The 13,383-nt window shown below is 42.0% G+C and overlaps 1 protein-coding gene across 10 annotated transcripts in view; it reads right to left on the reverse strand.

Annotated features, from left to right (window-relative positions):
• The window catches only part of Kansl1 (KAT8 regulatory NSL complex subunit 1), a 134,048-nt gene that overhangs the window by 94,620 nt on the left and 26,045 nt on the right, over window positions 1-13,383 (reverse strand). For 2 of the 10 annotated variants that reach the window (XM_031350973.1, XM_031350963.1), the window contains exon 1: window positions 8,123-8,714. The exons of 5 other annotated variants lie outside the window; for them this stretch is intronic. The gene's annotated coding sequence lies outside the window, so the exon portion shown is untranslated. Of the gene's footprint in view, window positions 1-8,122; window positions 8,715-13,383 lie in introns of those variants that run through there. 3 more of the 10 variants (XM_031350971.1, XM_031350969.1, XM_031350968.1) reach the window with 3 other exon arrangements.

Raw genomic sequence — 13,383 nt, forward strand, 5'->3', positions numbered from 1 at the left:
AAAAAAAAAAAAAAAAAAAAAAAAAAAAGAGAGAGAGAGAGAGAGAGAGAGAGAGAGAGAGAGAAAAGAAAAGAAAAAGAAAAGTTTCCAAGAGAGAAGACACCCTGAATGATTCCGAGAGTGGATACAGTTTACTGCATCCACTTTATGCAGACACTAAATAACCAACTCACAGGCTCTAGAACCTGAAAGTATTGCAATGAAGATGGAGTATGTCTATCCCTGAGCTTTCCCACTGTCACTGGAGCTGAATAGGTGTGCCAAAAAGCAGCTTCATCCTGAAGCAGTGTAGGACACTCAATTTTTAAAAGCAAAGTGGGAAGATGCTCAGTAGACAGAATGATCAGCACATTCAAAATATTTCTAGTGCCTCTGCCTGACTTCAGAACCTCATTATGTATCACGATAATTAAGGCATTAGTAGTAGTAATCTCCAGCTTCTCTGCCTTCTTCCATCCAGTCTTGACAAGATCCAGTCTTGCCTCTGCTATCATACCAACTACATCAAAGGCAAGAATGGAGGGAAGGGGAAAATCAAACCTGACTCTGTGATGCTTAGACTAAGAATACATTTCAAATCCCTTATCTACTCCCTTAGCACTCAACATCTGAAGCTCTCTACACTCTGCCTTCACTACTCACCAGAACACATAAACTCCTGGGTTCTTCCATGCTCTTCTCTCTTTACCCATTCTACTCTTTCAACGTTTAGCTTCAAATTACAAAGTCATGCAAGTGTGCCTCATTCCTTCCAGGTTGAGTTAGCATTCATAGTCTAGCCTCATAACCTGTACTCCCTTGGCACTCTGGGCAATAGCAGCCAGTATAACAAACTCAAAGATTTCAGACCATCATTCCTTAGGCCAAACATTTCTTAAATAGACAGTATTGGTTTGTGTTAAATCTATTTTCTATAAGGAGCACAGCGCCAGCAGACAAAAACATGCTTTTACACTGAATGAATCAGATGCAGATCCACTAGGATAAAGTTAACAAGAGTGTCTGATCATGAGCTGACACAATCTAAAGTCTTTACCAACTAAATACAGGGTAAATCTCATCAACTCAAGTTCCACTCATTCACATAACCAAATTCCTGTATCCAGACTGGAAAGCTTAAGATAAGGTTTCACTATAAAGCTCTGGTTAGCCTGGAACTAAAGCGATCTGCCTGCCTTTGTCCCCTAAACGCTGGGATTAGAAATATGCTCCACAACCATTTGGAAAAATTTTGACCTATTTTAACTATTATACTTTGAAGGCACTGTCTACCAAATCTAAATGCAATAACTCAAAAGGTTATCTAGCAACTGTACTTCTAGGAATCTACCCAACATTAGTATTTTCGTGGATACACAGATATATACCTAATCTTTTCACTTAAGAATTGTAATTTCAAAACTTAGCTCAAGTTTTAAAAATATAAAGCCCTCTAAGAAGTTTGAGCCAATTTGTGTAATAAGACACAGAAACAGAGAGAGAAGGGAATTTGAGAATTTTTAGTCTGTGCACACTTACAGAGGTCAAAAGGCAGCACTGGATTCCCTGGAGCTGGACTTACAGAGTGAGTTCCAGGACAGCCAGAGATACACAGAGAAACTCTGCCTCAAAAAACAAAAAACAAGCCGGGTGGTGGTGGCGCACGCCTTTAATCCCAGCACTTGGGAGGCAGAGGCAGGCGGATTTCTGAGTTCAAGGCCAGCCTGGTCTACACAGTGAGTTCCAGAACAGCCAGGGCTACACAGAGAAACCCTGTCTGGGGGGGGGGGGGGGGGCAAAAAAAAAATTCCAGTGCCAGAGAAATGTTAAAAATTAATACTAATAGTCTTCTTCTGTTCTGAGAAGCCCAAGAATAGATAGTGTGGAATAAATTACCAACTACAAGAAGTACAAGTATACATGTGCACATATATTTAAGGTCTATATACAGTCCCCATTCTCCACATATAAACAGCTTGGTCAAACTCTCAAGACTTAAATATTTCTTTGTGAGTGAGTGAGTGTGTGTGTGTGTGTGTGTGTGTGTGTGTGTGTGTGTGTGTGTGACACACACACAAGTCTAGAGATCCTACCCAGGACCTTAAAAGTGCTAAGCAAGCATTCAACTAATCTAGACTTGCCCCCTCCCTCCCTCTCCCCACTTCTATAAAATCTCTGCAATAGTAAATGCTAAAAACTCAGAAACTAATCAGCTCCAACCCCCTTCACACCCTCTAGTACTATACTAACAAGTAATCAATAAAGGCCAAATAACAAGTAATGAGAGAACTTGGGTATCCGTTAACAAAATTGTTACTCAATCTTGTTATTCCTCAACATTTCCCCTCCAACTGAATTTAACCAGGTCTGACCTTAAAATGTATTTTCTTTTAGATAAAACTAAAAGGTGAGGGACCTCATCAAGTTCATGACCCTTTTTCTAAACAAGAACAAAATCTACTATATTTAAATTTGTAACTAAAATCTCTGTTCAGATTTCTGGTTGAAGTAACAATATACAGTAACAAAAATTACACTGAATTTAGCTCGACTTTGCATTCTCTGCCTCCATCATTTAGAGAAAAAAATTTAGGGGTCCTGAGTTCAAATCCCAGCAACCGCATGATGGCTCACAACCATCCGAAATGAGATCTGACGCCCTCTTCTGGTGTGTCTGAAGACAGCTACAGTGTACTTACATATAATAAATAAATAAATCTTAAAAAAAATTTAAATACAAAATCCTAGAACTAGAATTGAAAAGCAACAAATTCAGAGCTAGTAATTGTATAAATAATTCGGTGGTATAAATCATTCAAATGCTAAAATTCTATGAAGCTAGTTTGAAATTTTAAATAGATTTGTGGAAAATAATTTTATGTAGGGGATGTTGGCATACACTATATATCCCTACCACCCAGGAGGCTGATGCAAGGTTCTTAAGTTACTGGTAGTGAGTTGGAGGCCTGCCTAATAGACCATGTTTTGAAAAACTAAGGGTTGGCATTACAGCTTAGCACCATAAACAAGATGCAACTTTTATTAAACAATTAGCATTTGCCAAAACTGTGGTAGCCAACAGAGGATTAAAGTTTAAAGGGGAAGAGACAGCTCAGCCATTAACAGCACTTACAGTTCCCAGCAACCATACCAGGCAGCTCACAACCACCCAAAATTCCTGCTGCAGGAGATCTGATGTCTCTGGCCTCCTTGGGTATCTACACTCACTCCTGCATACTCACATGTAGACACACATACAAAAAAACAAAAAACAAAAAACAAAAAACAAAAACAAACTTAAAACATCCCCTTCGCCGGGCGGTGGTGGCGCACGCCTTTAATCCCAGCACTTGGGAGGCAGAGGTAGGTGGATTTCTGAGTTCGAGGCCAGCCTGGTCTACAGAGTGAGTTCCAGGACAGCCAAGGCTACACAGAGAAACCCTGTCTTGAAAAAAGAAAAAAAAAAAAAAAAAAAAAAAAAAAAAAAAAACATCCCCTTCAATCATGAGGGGAAAAAAAAAAAACCACTTGGTTCATAAAAGTTTGTAATGTTCATTAGAATCTTCATATACAATCATTAAATTTTTCATGCAGACTATTCAAGTTTGGTTTTCTTTCTTAAGAAAGGTCTCACTATTGTAGCTCTGGCTATCTTGGAACTTATTACACGGACCACATAGGCCTCAAACTCAGAGATCCACCGCCCATACTGGGATTAAAGGTATGTGCCATTCCAACTGGCTTCCAAATTTGTTTTTCATTCACCAGCCATGCTCTCTAATTTGGGGAAATTGGTTTCCGTAACTTTACATTTTGGCTTTACCTTTACCCTAACAAAAATAAGAAAAAGCTTAACAAAAAATAAACAGCCAGCCAGTGGTGGCGTACACCTTTAGTCCCAGCACTCGGGAGGCAGGGGCAGGTGGATTTCTGAGTTCAAGGCCAGCCTGGTCTACAAAGTGAGTTCCAGGACAGCCAGGGCTAGCTACACAGAGAAACCCTGTCTCGAAAAACCAAAAGTAAATTAAATAAATAAATAAATAAATAAACTGGACTTGTGAGTCCAAGCTTTTTGGTAAGTCACTACTATTATCTAGCTAAGGTTTTCCAATAGCCTATACACAAAAGCCAGACCTGTGACTAAAGAGAAACAAACGTCAGAGCATTTTCTTCACTGTTTAGTTGTAAATGACCTGTCTCTGTACTCTTTTCTTCATTTTAAATAGGCTCCTTCCTTCATGGGTTAGGCTATTCTGGTCTCAGGAAGGATATTTTACATTAGTGTCCTTTTCTTGCCTGTGTCTCAAATGAAATGCCCTCAACACCTGGCCTGATGTCTAGTGCAAACCAGATTTGGACCATTTCCCTTTACCAAAAAAAACCCTTCTTTTGTTGTTTTTCGGTTTTTAAAAAGAATCTACAGGAAGAATAATTTTTCAACTTGAACAGTTATAGTTTCAAATCTAATAAACTCCATACTAGTCACTAAAAGTTGTACAAAAACATTTCTACCAGAGTGTAGAAATTCATCAGACAAACTAGGACTCTTCTTGGTACTTCCATTTCTCAAAACGTAAGCTCAAAAACTGAGGTGAACAGCAACAAAAGACAATAGAAATTAGGAAAGTACTGTAAGGAGAGAAGGCACCAACATTTCAAGGCCAGGATAGTTAGGAAGTACTATCTTTTGAATGATATATATATAGACTGAGATGAGAATTGTGGGTCATAGAAATAACCAGAGATAACTGCTAGTTATCACTGCCACATACTTATCTACACTATTTCTTTCCATCCAGATCAAGAAATAGACAGGTCTTGGAACTAGAGGCAATACAATACCCACATACACACATACACACAATATATATAACACACAAGAATTTTTCCAGAAAGTCACTTTCTTTCCCCCACCCGTTTTTTGGTTTTTTGAGACAGGGTTTCTCTGTATAGCCCTGGCTGTCCTGGAACTCACTCCGTAGACCAGGCTGGCCTCAAACTCAGAAACCTGCCTGCCTCTGCCTCCAGAGTGCTGGGGTCAAAGGTATATGCCACCACTGTCCAGCTGAAAGTCACTTTCATTTCTATCTTAATTGCTTCACCACAAAAAGGTGGTGGGAAAGAGGAGTCCTAGGAATCTTTCACCCCCACCCAAAGAAACTGAATAGGAAAACACACCATTTAAACCCAAAGCTTTCTCTGTGCAATATAGGTTAGTGTTTTAAAGAACATGTTGAAAAATCATCTTTCTAAAATGAGGAAACAATTTCACTCACAGCTACAACTACTCAATACTAAAATGCCTTTGTAAAACAGGCATCATCACTGGCAAAATCCTTGTTGCAAGATCACATAAAATAGCTTGTATCAAACACAGCAAACCTAAAATTTGTTCCCCTTAAAAGTAATTAAAATCTGTGGTCAAACTAGATTTGGTCAAAATCCAGGAGCTATACTATATAGAAACACTGATTACAGTGTAGCATTACTTGAAAAAAAAAGATACTGGTAGTATTGGAAGGAGAGAAAAAAATACAATATTCTTTTTTTTTTTTTAATTTATTTATTATATGTAAGTACACTGTAGCTGTCTTCTGACACTCCAGAAGAGGGAGTCAGATCTTGTTATGGATGATTGTGAGCCACCATGTGGTTGCTGGGAATTGAACTCAGGACCTTTGGAAGAGCAGTCGGTACTCTTAACCACTGAGCCATCTCTCCAGCCCAATATTCTTTCTTCTCACCTTAATAAAAGTTCAACTAAATTGTTTTCTAGCTTCCAGAATTTTCTTTGACAGGACAGTAAATTATCTAAAAGTCAAAGAGTGCTCTGCAGATTTAGTGTTCCGTGAACATGAGTGTCAGATACTAACTGTCTGAATCAGGGTTCTCAGGAAAGACGCAATGACCCAGTACTTCCAGATTCCTATAGGTAGGAAAACCAAACCTCCAATTCATCTCAAAATCTGTGTATAACTGATGATTTAGTTGTATAGAGAAACAAATCATAAATATTAGCTTCACATACACTTAGATGATAACTACCTTCATCAGAATAAAGATTTTAAGAATCTATGTGATTGCTAATGGTTCCAAGTAGATCACACTTCAAAAATAATGTCAAACCACCTCCAGTTCTGAGGTCACTAACAAATCACATCAAATATTCTAGAGGTCAAAAGAACTCTACACTTGGTTGGCTAAACCTAGTGGAAATCTAATTCAGAATTCCATGACTAAGGGTCGTTACCGAATACTTACAATACATTTTTTAAATTTCCAAAGGATGAGCATTTCTACCTTGCTGTATTTTTAGAACAACACATCACATTGCACCTATCACATGACATGATGTAACTGTTAGTAAAGAAAATGGCCCAAGCCATTGATAACATACATGGCAGGAGAAAACAGATCAAGCATACCCAAGAATGACATTTCATATTTACTTTTTGAAGCTAGTAACTAGAAAAAGAAAAAAATGTACTTTAGCATTTTATAGTTAATATTTACAATAAGTTATAATAAACAACCAAGTAAGAAGGAATTTAAACTTCTCTATCAAAAATGCAACAGAGAAACACATCAAAAGTACCCACTGTTAGAAGAAAAAAAAAGTCTCAACTGACAACAGCTGCAGTTAATTGAAAATTTCTAAATTGGTAAGAGTATAAGACAAGAAACCAAGTATAGCCCATAGAAGAGGGGGAAGGGAAACACGCCCACTTTATGCTTTTGTAAATACTGGTACTTTAAATGACCTTAAAAACAAAAACAAAAATGGGAGGTGGGGTAGGAAATATAAACTGCAGGCCATTCTAAGAAACAGAAACCATTTTAATATAACGATTTTCCTTACTTGAAAGTACTTTTGAGAAGAAGTTCTGTAACTATATCATGATTATGCAAGGCGAGGATTATGTAATTTTATCGTTTATTTTAAAATGTTCTCCGAATGTATCAAAAAAAAAAAAAAACCCTAAGGCATTGTGATCTCTCCAATGGGCAGAGGGACACTTACTTGGCTACAATTTAAAATATTAACATACACCCCCAAAACAAACAAACAAAACCCCCACAACGATTGCTTGCCACGTGACGAAGGATATGGCAACACCAGGATTGTGAATGGAGGGGAGGGAAGCTAGGCTGGAGGACTATCGAGATTTCTCTTAACTTTGGGGACTACAGTATTCGGGTTTCTCGATCCTTAAGGTACCAAATTCTAACCCCTAAGAGTTGTACAGCTAACACCCTCAAGTGCGGTTTTATTAATAGGTCACGGAAAATGCTCCAGTGACCTCCAAGATAAAGGAGGAAAAAACAGGCGGAGGAAAGAGCAATTTAAAGTGGCGCCATCATGTCACCCCTTTTCCCCTAAGGCAATCAATAAGCAATAGTTAAGTAACGAGTTTCTCTAAAAATCCACATTGGGATTCCAACATTGGAAAACAAAAGGATTTCTAGGTAAAACATGGGAGTAGGATTGTTTACAATACGGAAAACAATTATAAACTATTTGCTGAGAATCAAAGGCCGTCAGTCCGAAAACAGGCCCCCCAAAATGCAGTACGATTCCAACTCACTTAAAAGCAAATAAATGCCTCTTCCTCTTTGGTTGAAAAAAAAAAAGGGCTGCCTGAGACTAGATCCGAAAACGCAAATGACCTCAATATTTAAGCGCAAAAAAAAAAAAAAAATGTTAACAATCAGAGTTGTGATACAAACCGTGAGACATGCAAGATGTGTTTGAGCAAAGAAAGACCTTTTGCAGTCAAGAGAAGTTCAAGGCGAGAGCAAGAGTTTGTTATTGGTCTTTTTTTTTTTTTTTTTTTTTTTCAGAAATAAACCATGTTCTCCAGGCCGCCTTTTTAAATAGAACGCCAAAGGAAAGCCCAGCGAACGAGGCGGCAGCTGGTGGGGAAGGGCCCCCGCACACCCCCGCCCTTGGGGCGACTCCCAGCCCGGACCCGCAGCGGGGAAGCCCGGAGAGGCCATTTAAAGTTCCGGGGATTTTTCTTCCCCTGCCCAGCCTTTCTAGTTACAACTAACAAAGAGAGGGAGAAATGGGAGCCACAGGGAGAGCGAGGAGAAGGAGAAAGGGCAGCGGGAGGAGGAGGAAAGGAGCAGCAGCAGCACCTACCACGTGATGGAGGAGCGTAGCCCGGGCGGATTCGGCCCCACAAAATGGGCGCAGTTTGCAAACAGCCCCCCGGCCTGGGCGCCGAGGACCAGCGGGCGGGGGCGCGCGGCGGCGGCTCCGGCCCGGCCCGCCGCTCTCCTCCCCCCCGGCGCCCGGAGCCGCCCTGACTTTCCGGGCGGGGGGGCGAGGCGGAGGGGGAGGGGAAGGCGGCGGCGGGGAGCGGCTGCTTTTTCTTCTCTTTCGGGCCCTTTCTCCGGCCTTCCTCCGTTCCGGCCCGGCCTGGGTACGGCCGGGGACCGCAGCCCCGGCGGGCGGGCGGGGGCAGAGGGTAAAGCTGCCCCCCCCGCCCCGCACAAACAAGCGCCGCCGTCTGCAGCCCGCGCCCGCACCCCGGCCGCCACCCCGGGCGCTTCTTCCCGGCCGGGGAGCGCACTTCGGCCGCCCCCCAAGCCGCCGCGGCGAGACGAGTCGGCTTCGCTACGGCGCTTGGTTCTCCCGCCGGCTCGGCGAGCGGTGGCGGTGGCGGCGGCGGCACTGGGAAAATGGCGGCCGAGCTCCTTTTCCCTCCCCCCCTTTAATCTGAAGCGGAGGGAGAATGGAGCGAGCAAGCGAGCGGGCGAGTGCCGGGGACACGGGGAGGAGGGACAGCAGCGCCTCCGCCGGCTGCGGCTGCGGCGGGCCGCTCCGCCCCGGCGCGCCGCCAGGGGGCGCCCGCCTCGCCGCCCCCGCGGGCTGCCAGGAGGCGCGGCCGCCGCCGCCTCAGTCATGGCTCCTCGCCGCGGCCGCCGCTTCTGCGCCTCTGTTTGCGGAAACCGATGCCTGGTGGCTGATACGTGCGGCAGCGACACGCGGCACTGCGGCAAGCGACGCAGGCCCCTCGCTTCGATCGAGGTGAGGCTAACCTGAGGCGCTGACGCCGTCACATTCCCTCGGCTCTGGGGCTGCCGGTGCTGCGCGCCGGTTTGAGGGGAGGGCGGACTGGCACAGCAGAGCTAGAGGACGTGAGCGAAGAACTGTGTGTGCAGTGAATGAAGAAGCTGCTACGGCCACACTACCCCAGGGTCAACCGTGCTGAGACGGGCAGGAAGCTCCCTGACCAGTGACGCGATCCCTGCCACCCGCCCTTTGTCCTACACCCTGCTCAGTACACTGCAGCACACGGCTGGCTGCTAGCCCTAGCGCCACGCTCTGCAGCCGCCAAACCAAAAAATAAGCGGACGCCATTGCGCAGGCGCGAGCTAGGACCGACTCGGGGCTAGCCCGGGCAGGGGCAGCTGGGAGCTAGAGGAGAAATGATGGCCCACCAGCGCCTGGCCCGCTGGGAACTGTAGTTTTCGTTAAGCCTGCGTGTTGTTTTAGTCTTCTTGGTTTGTCAGATCCGCCAAGATAGGCAAAATGGCACTCATTACACAATAATATTTATGTTTCCTGCTAACACCAAATTAAAGTTCACTGACCCACTGTTAAAAGTTTAACAATGAACAACAAAAGCAGACCTGTCATGTTCCTACTACCAGCGTTGACTTAAAAGTGGTGGCACCTAATTTCTCTTGACTACTAGTTTGTCAGCACGATTCCTCCCAAATAGGGTTTAATGTAAGAGAGCATTTTCTTGACTTATAATACAAAGTGTCACATTACACAGTACAAGTCCACCACCCTTTAAAGCTAACGATATCAAAAGATTATTAGCACTCACCAAAATCAAATAGCATAAAACTTGTTCCAACAACTAAATCACCAAGCTCAGCAGATGAGAAGGGTAGAGTCTACCAAAAAGGAAGATGCAAAATGCTCAATACTTTGTGTGGTTTACCAAACCAGTATCCGGTGTTATGTGTCACTTCAGCTCCTCAAAAAACAGTTACAGAACAGTTTTCATTAGCCCAGTCTCTTAACTCACCAGGTTTCTACAACTTCTGCATCTATATTTCTCTTGAGTTTCCATCTGCATTTTTAAAATTACAATCTCAAACATGATCTTGGTTCTCAAATATCAAAGGCAAGGAGACACCATAGAGTCAAATTACACATGGATAAACATTTACATATGGATATGCATATTTACATATGCATCCAAAAAAGATCAATAGTTTGGGCTTTTTAACTTATAATACAGGTAAAAATTTGTGTGTGTGTGTGTGCATGAGCACACACATATATCCAAATAAATAATAATGCCACAGAGGATATTTATACATAATTACAGGACCAACAGATGGTGAACTAGAGCCCTAATCTGAAGATTACAAAATCTAAATTAGCTGAATGAAAATAAGGCAAAGCTTTCTGCAATGTATTCTTAAATATTAGTGAAAGCAACTCTTTAAAGCAACTCTTTATAACAATCTTATTAACTATTCCAAGTCTTAAGATCTTGACTATCTAGCCAGTCATGGTGCTGCATGCTTTTATAATTTCAGCACTAGGAAAGGAGTGGCAAGAGAACTCTGTGAGTTCAAGGCCAGCCTATTCTACATACTTACTGAGTTCTGTGACAGCTGGGTACTGAGACTGTTTCAAAAAAAGCCCACAACCACCAACAAAAAACGTCAATATCTAACTCAAGCTCATTGGCACATGCATCCAATTCCAGCATTTCAGTAGGGGTGGGAAAAGCACGAAAATCCAGAGCTCCTGAACCTCAGTATAACCAGTCCAATAAAAAAAATAAAAATACAAAACCACAAAGCAACAACAATAAAACTAAGTACCAAGTTTATGAACAACTGCATTCAAAGTGAGCAACTACAAACAAAAATCTATACATAAGACAGGATTTCTCATCTACCCCTGGCTGTCCTGGAACTCTCCCTATAAACCAAGCTGGACTTGAACTCTGAGATCTGACTGCCCCTACCTCCAGAATGCTGGAACTAAAGGAATGCACCGCTAGACCCAAGTTTTTTTTTTTTTTTTTTTTTTGGTTCTTTTAGTTCGCCTGCCACTCCTTTCCTAGTGCTGAAATTATAAAAGCATGCAGCACCATGACTGGCTAGATAGTCAAGATCTTAAGACTTGAGATAGTTAATAAGATTGTTATAAAGAGTTGCTTTAAAGAGTTGCTTTCACTAATATTTAAGAATACATTGCAGAAAGCTTTGCCTTATTTTCATTCAGCTAATTTAGATTTTGTAATCTTCAAAATCTTCTCTATGTAGCCCTGGCTGTCCTGGAACTCACACTGTAGACCAGGCTGGCCTTGAACTCAGAAATCCACCTGCCTCTGCCTCCCAAGTGCTGATTATAGGCGTGCGCCACCACAGCCCGGCTTAGACCCAAGTCTTTAAAGAAATACATTTCTTTTTTAAAAACCTCCTCCAGAGACAGGCTTGGTGACAACTTAAATTCCATCAATCCTGAGATGGATCCAGGAAGATCAGGCATTCAAGGTCATCCTTAGATGAACATGTAGACTTTCTAGACCAGCTAGAGTCATATATGCTTGCTAGTACACAAGATAAAGAGGGAAGACAAGACACATGGAGCCCAGAATTGGGGGAATGCTAAAACACAGAAAAAACAAAATTCTCCCAGAGAAACAATGCATGATAAGGCTGATTAAAACATGCACACAAAGCTGAGCTTGGTAGTTCATGATGTTGGTCCTACCCAGCCAGCACTTGGGAGGCAGAGGGGCCAGATTTCTGAGTTTAAAGCCAGCCTGGCCTACAGAGCTTCCAGGATAGCTAGGGCTATACAGAGAACTCCTGCCTAAAAAACACACAAGCAAACAAAAAACAAGGTAACACATATCTATATGATCACAGCACTTGGGTTGCAAAAGCAGGAGGATTACCACAAATTACTAGTCCAGCCTGGTCTACATAGTGAGTTCCAAACCATCAAGTACTACACACGGTGAGATCTTGCTTCAAACAAACAAACAACCCATATTTATAACCTATTAGAACAGTCATAGTTGATGTGCTCAATATCCATTCTATCCTGGCCAAATATTTTTACTAAGGTTTAGTCAGGACTAAGCATAAAATAAGAGCGGAAATCATTATCTAGGAAGGCTCTGAAAGAACCAAGAAGGAACCATTCATCTTTATATGAGATGGGAAAAACAAAAAATTAGCACTGCTCTCCACTGACACTAATAGTTTAAACTATTAAAATAGTTTATTTCTTTAAAAGGCCATCAGCATCAAAACAGGTAGAATGGATAGCTGCCAAGAGTCTTGGTACTGATGACAGTTACATCATAACAACTAACTCTGACATCTGCATGACTTCTGCAATTCCAGCTATAAAACAAAACAAAACAAAACATTTGATTGCCGGGCAGTGGTTGTCCACGCCTTTAATCCCAGCACTTGGGAGGCAGAGGCAGTCGGATTTCTGAGTTCGAGGCCAACCTGGTCTACAGAGTGAGTTCTAGGACAGCCAGGGCTATATAGAGAAACCCTGTCTTGAAAAAACAAAAAAAAACATTTGATTTATTTAAGCCACATGAAGTTAGATTTCGCACACCTTGAGATAGTAATATAAAGATTAATCTCTTATTTTAGAGTATGTACTCCATGAGAAGCTGTTTCCAAAAAAGATATAGCTTTCCTTTTATAAACCCCACCTTAAAAAAAAAAAATTAAGGTAATTTTCCTCCTCATATTCCAGCTCTAAAATTATATAAATATATTTTCTCAACATAGAAATAATCTAATATTAATAAAGAAAAAAGTTAATTCTAAAGCAACTTCATAAATTAGCTATAGCAAAAACAAAACAAAACAGTAACATTCAAAAGGCTAACTCAAACTATAAACTGGGAATAATTCAAAAGATAGCATTAAAATCCAGCCCAAGCCACCAGAGTAGCACACTATAATCTCCACTATTCAGGAGTCTAATGCAGGAAAATCCTGAATTTGAGGCCAGCCTGGGCCAGAAAGGGTGACTCCATCATTGGCAGACTGATTGATTACCTTACATGTACAAAGTCCCCACCAATTCCTGTCACTACAGACACGAGACACAACAGGACCAAACCTGTAAACCCAACACTTGAGTGAAGGTAGGAGTTATCTTCTACATAGAGAGTTGAAGGCCAGCAGGGGATACATGAAACTATGTCGAAATCAATCAATAAATAATTTTCATAAGTCAGTTGACAATTCTAAAACAATAACAAAACATAAAACCTGCTCTGATGGGCAAAGAAGACCTAGGGATTTTGAAAGAGAACACAGCTGTTCCTTCCACTGGAGAGGTCCATCATTCCCCAACCACACCTTTCCCCCCCCCCCCCCCCCCCC

The sequence above is a fragment of the Mastomys coucha genome, unplaced genomic scaffold, assembly GCF_008632895.1.
Source record: "Mastomys coucha isolate ucsf_1 unplaced genomic scaffold, UCSF_Mcou_1 pScaffold5, whole genome shotgun sequence".
NCBI lineage: Eukaryota > Metazoa > Chordata > Mammalia > Rodentia > Muridae > Mastomys > Mastomys coucha.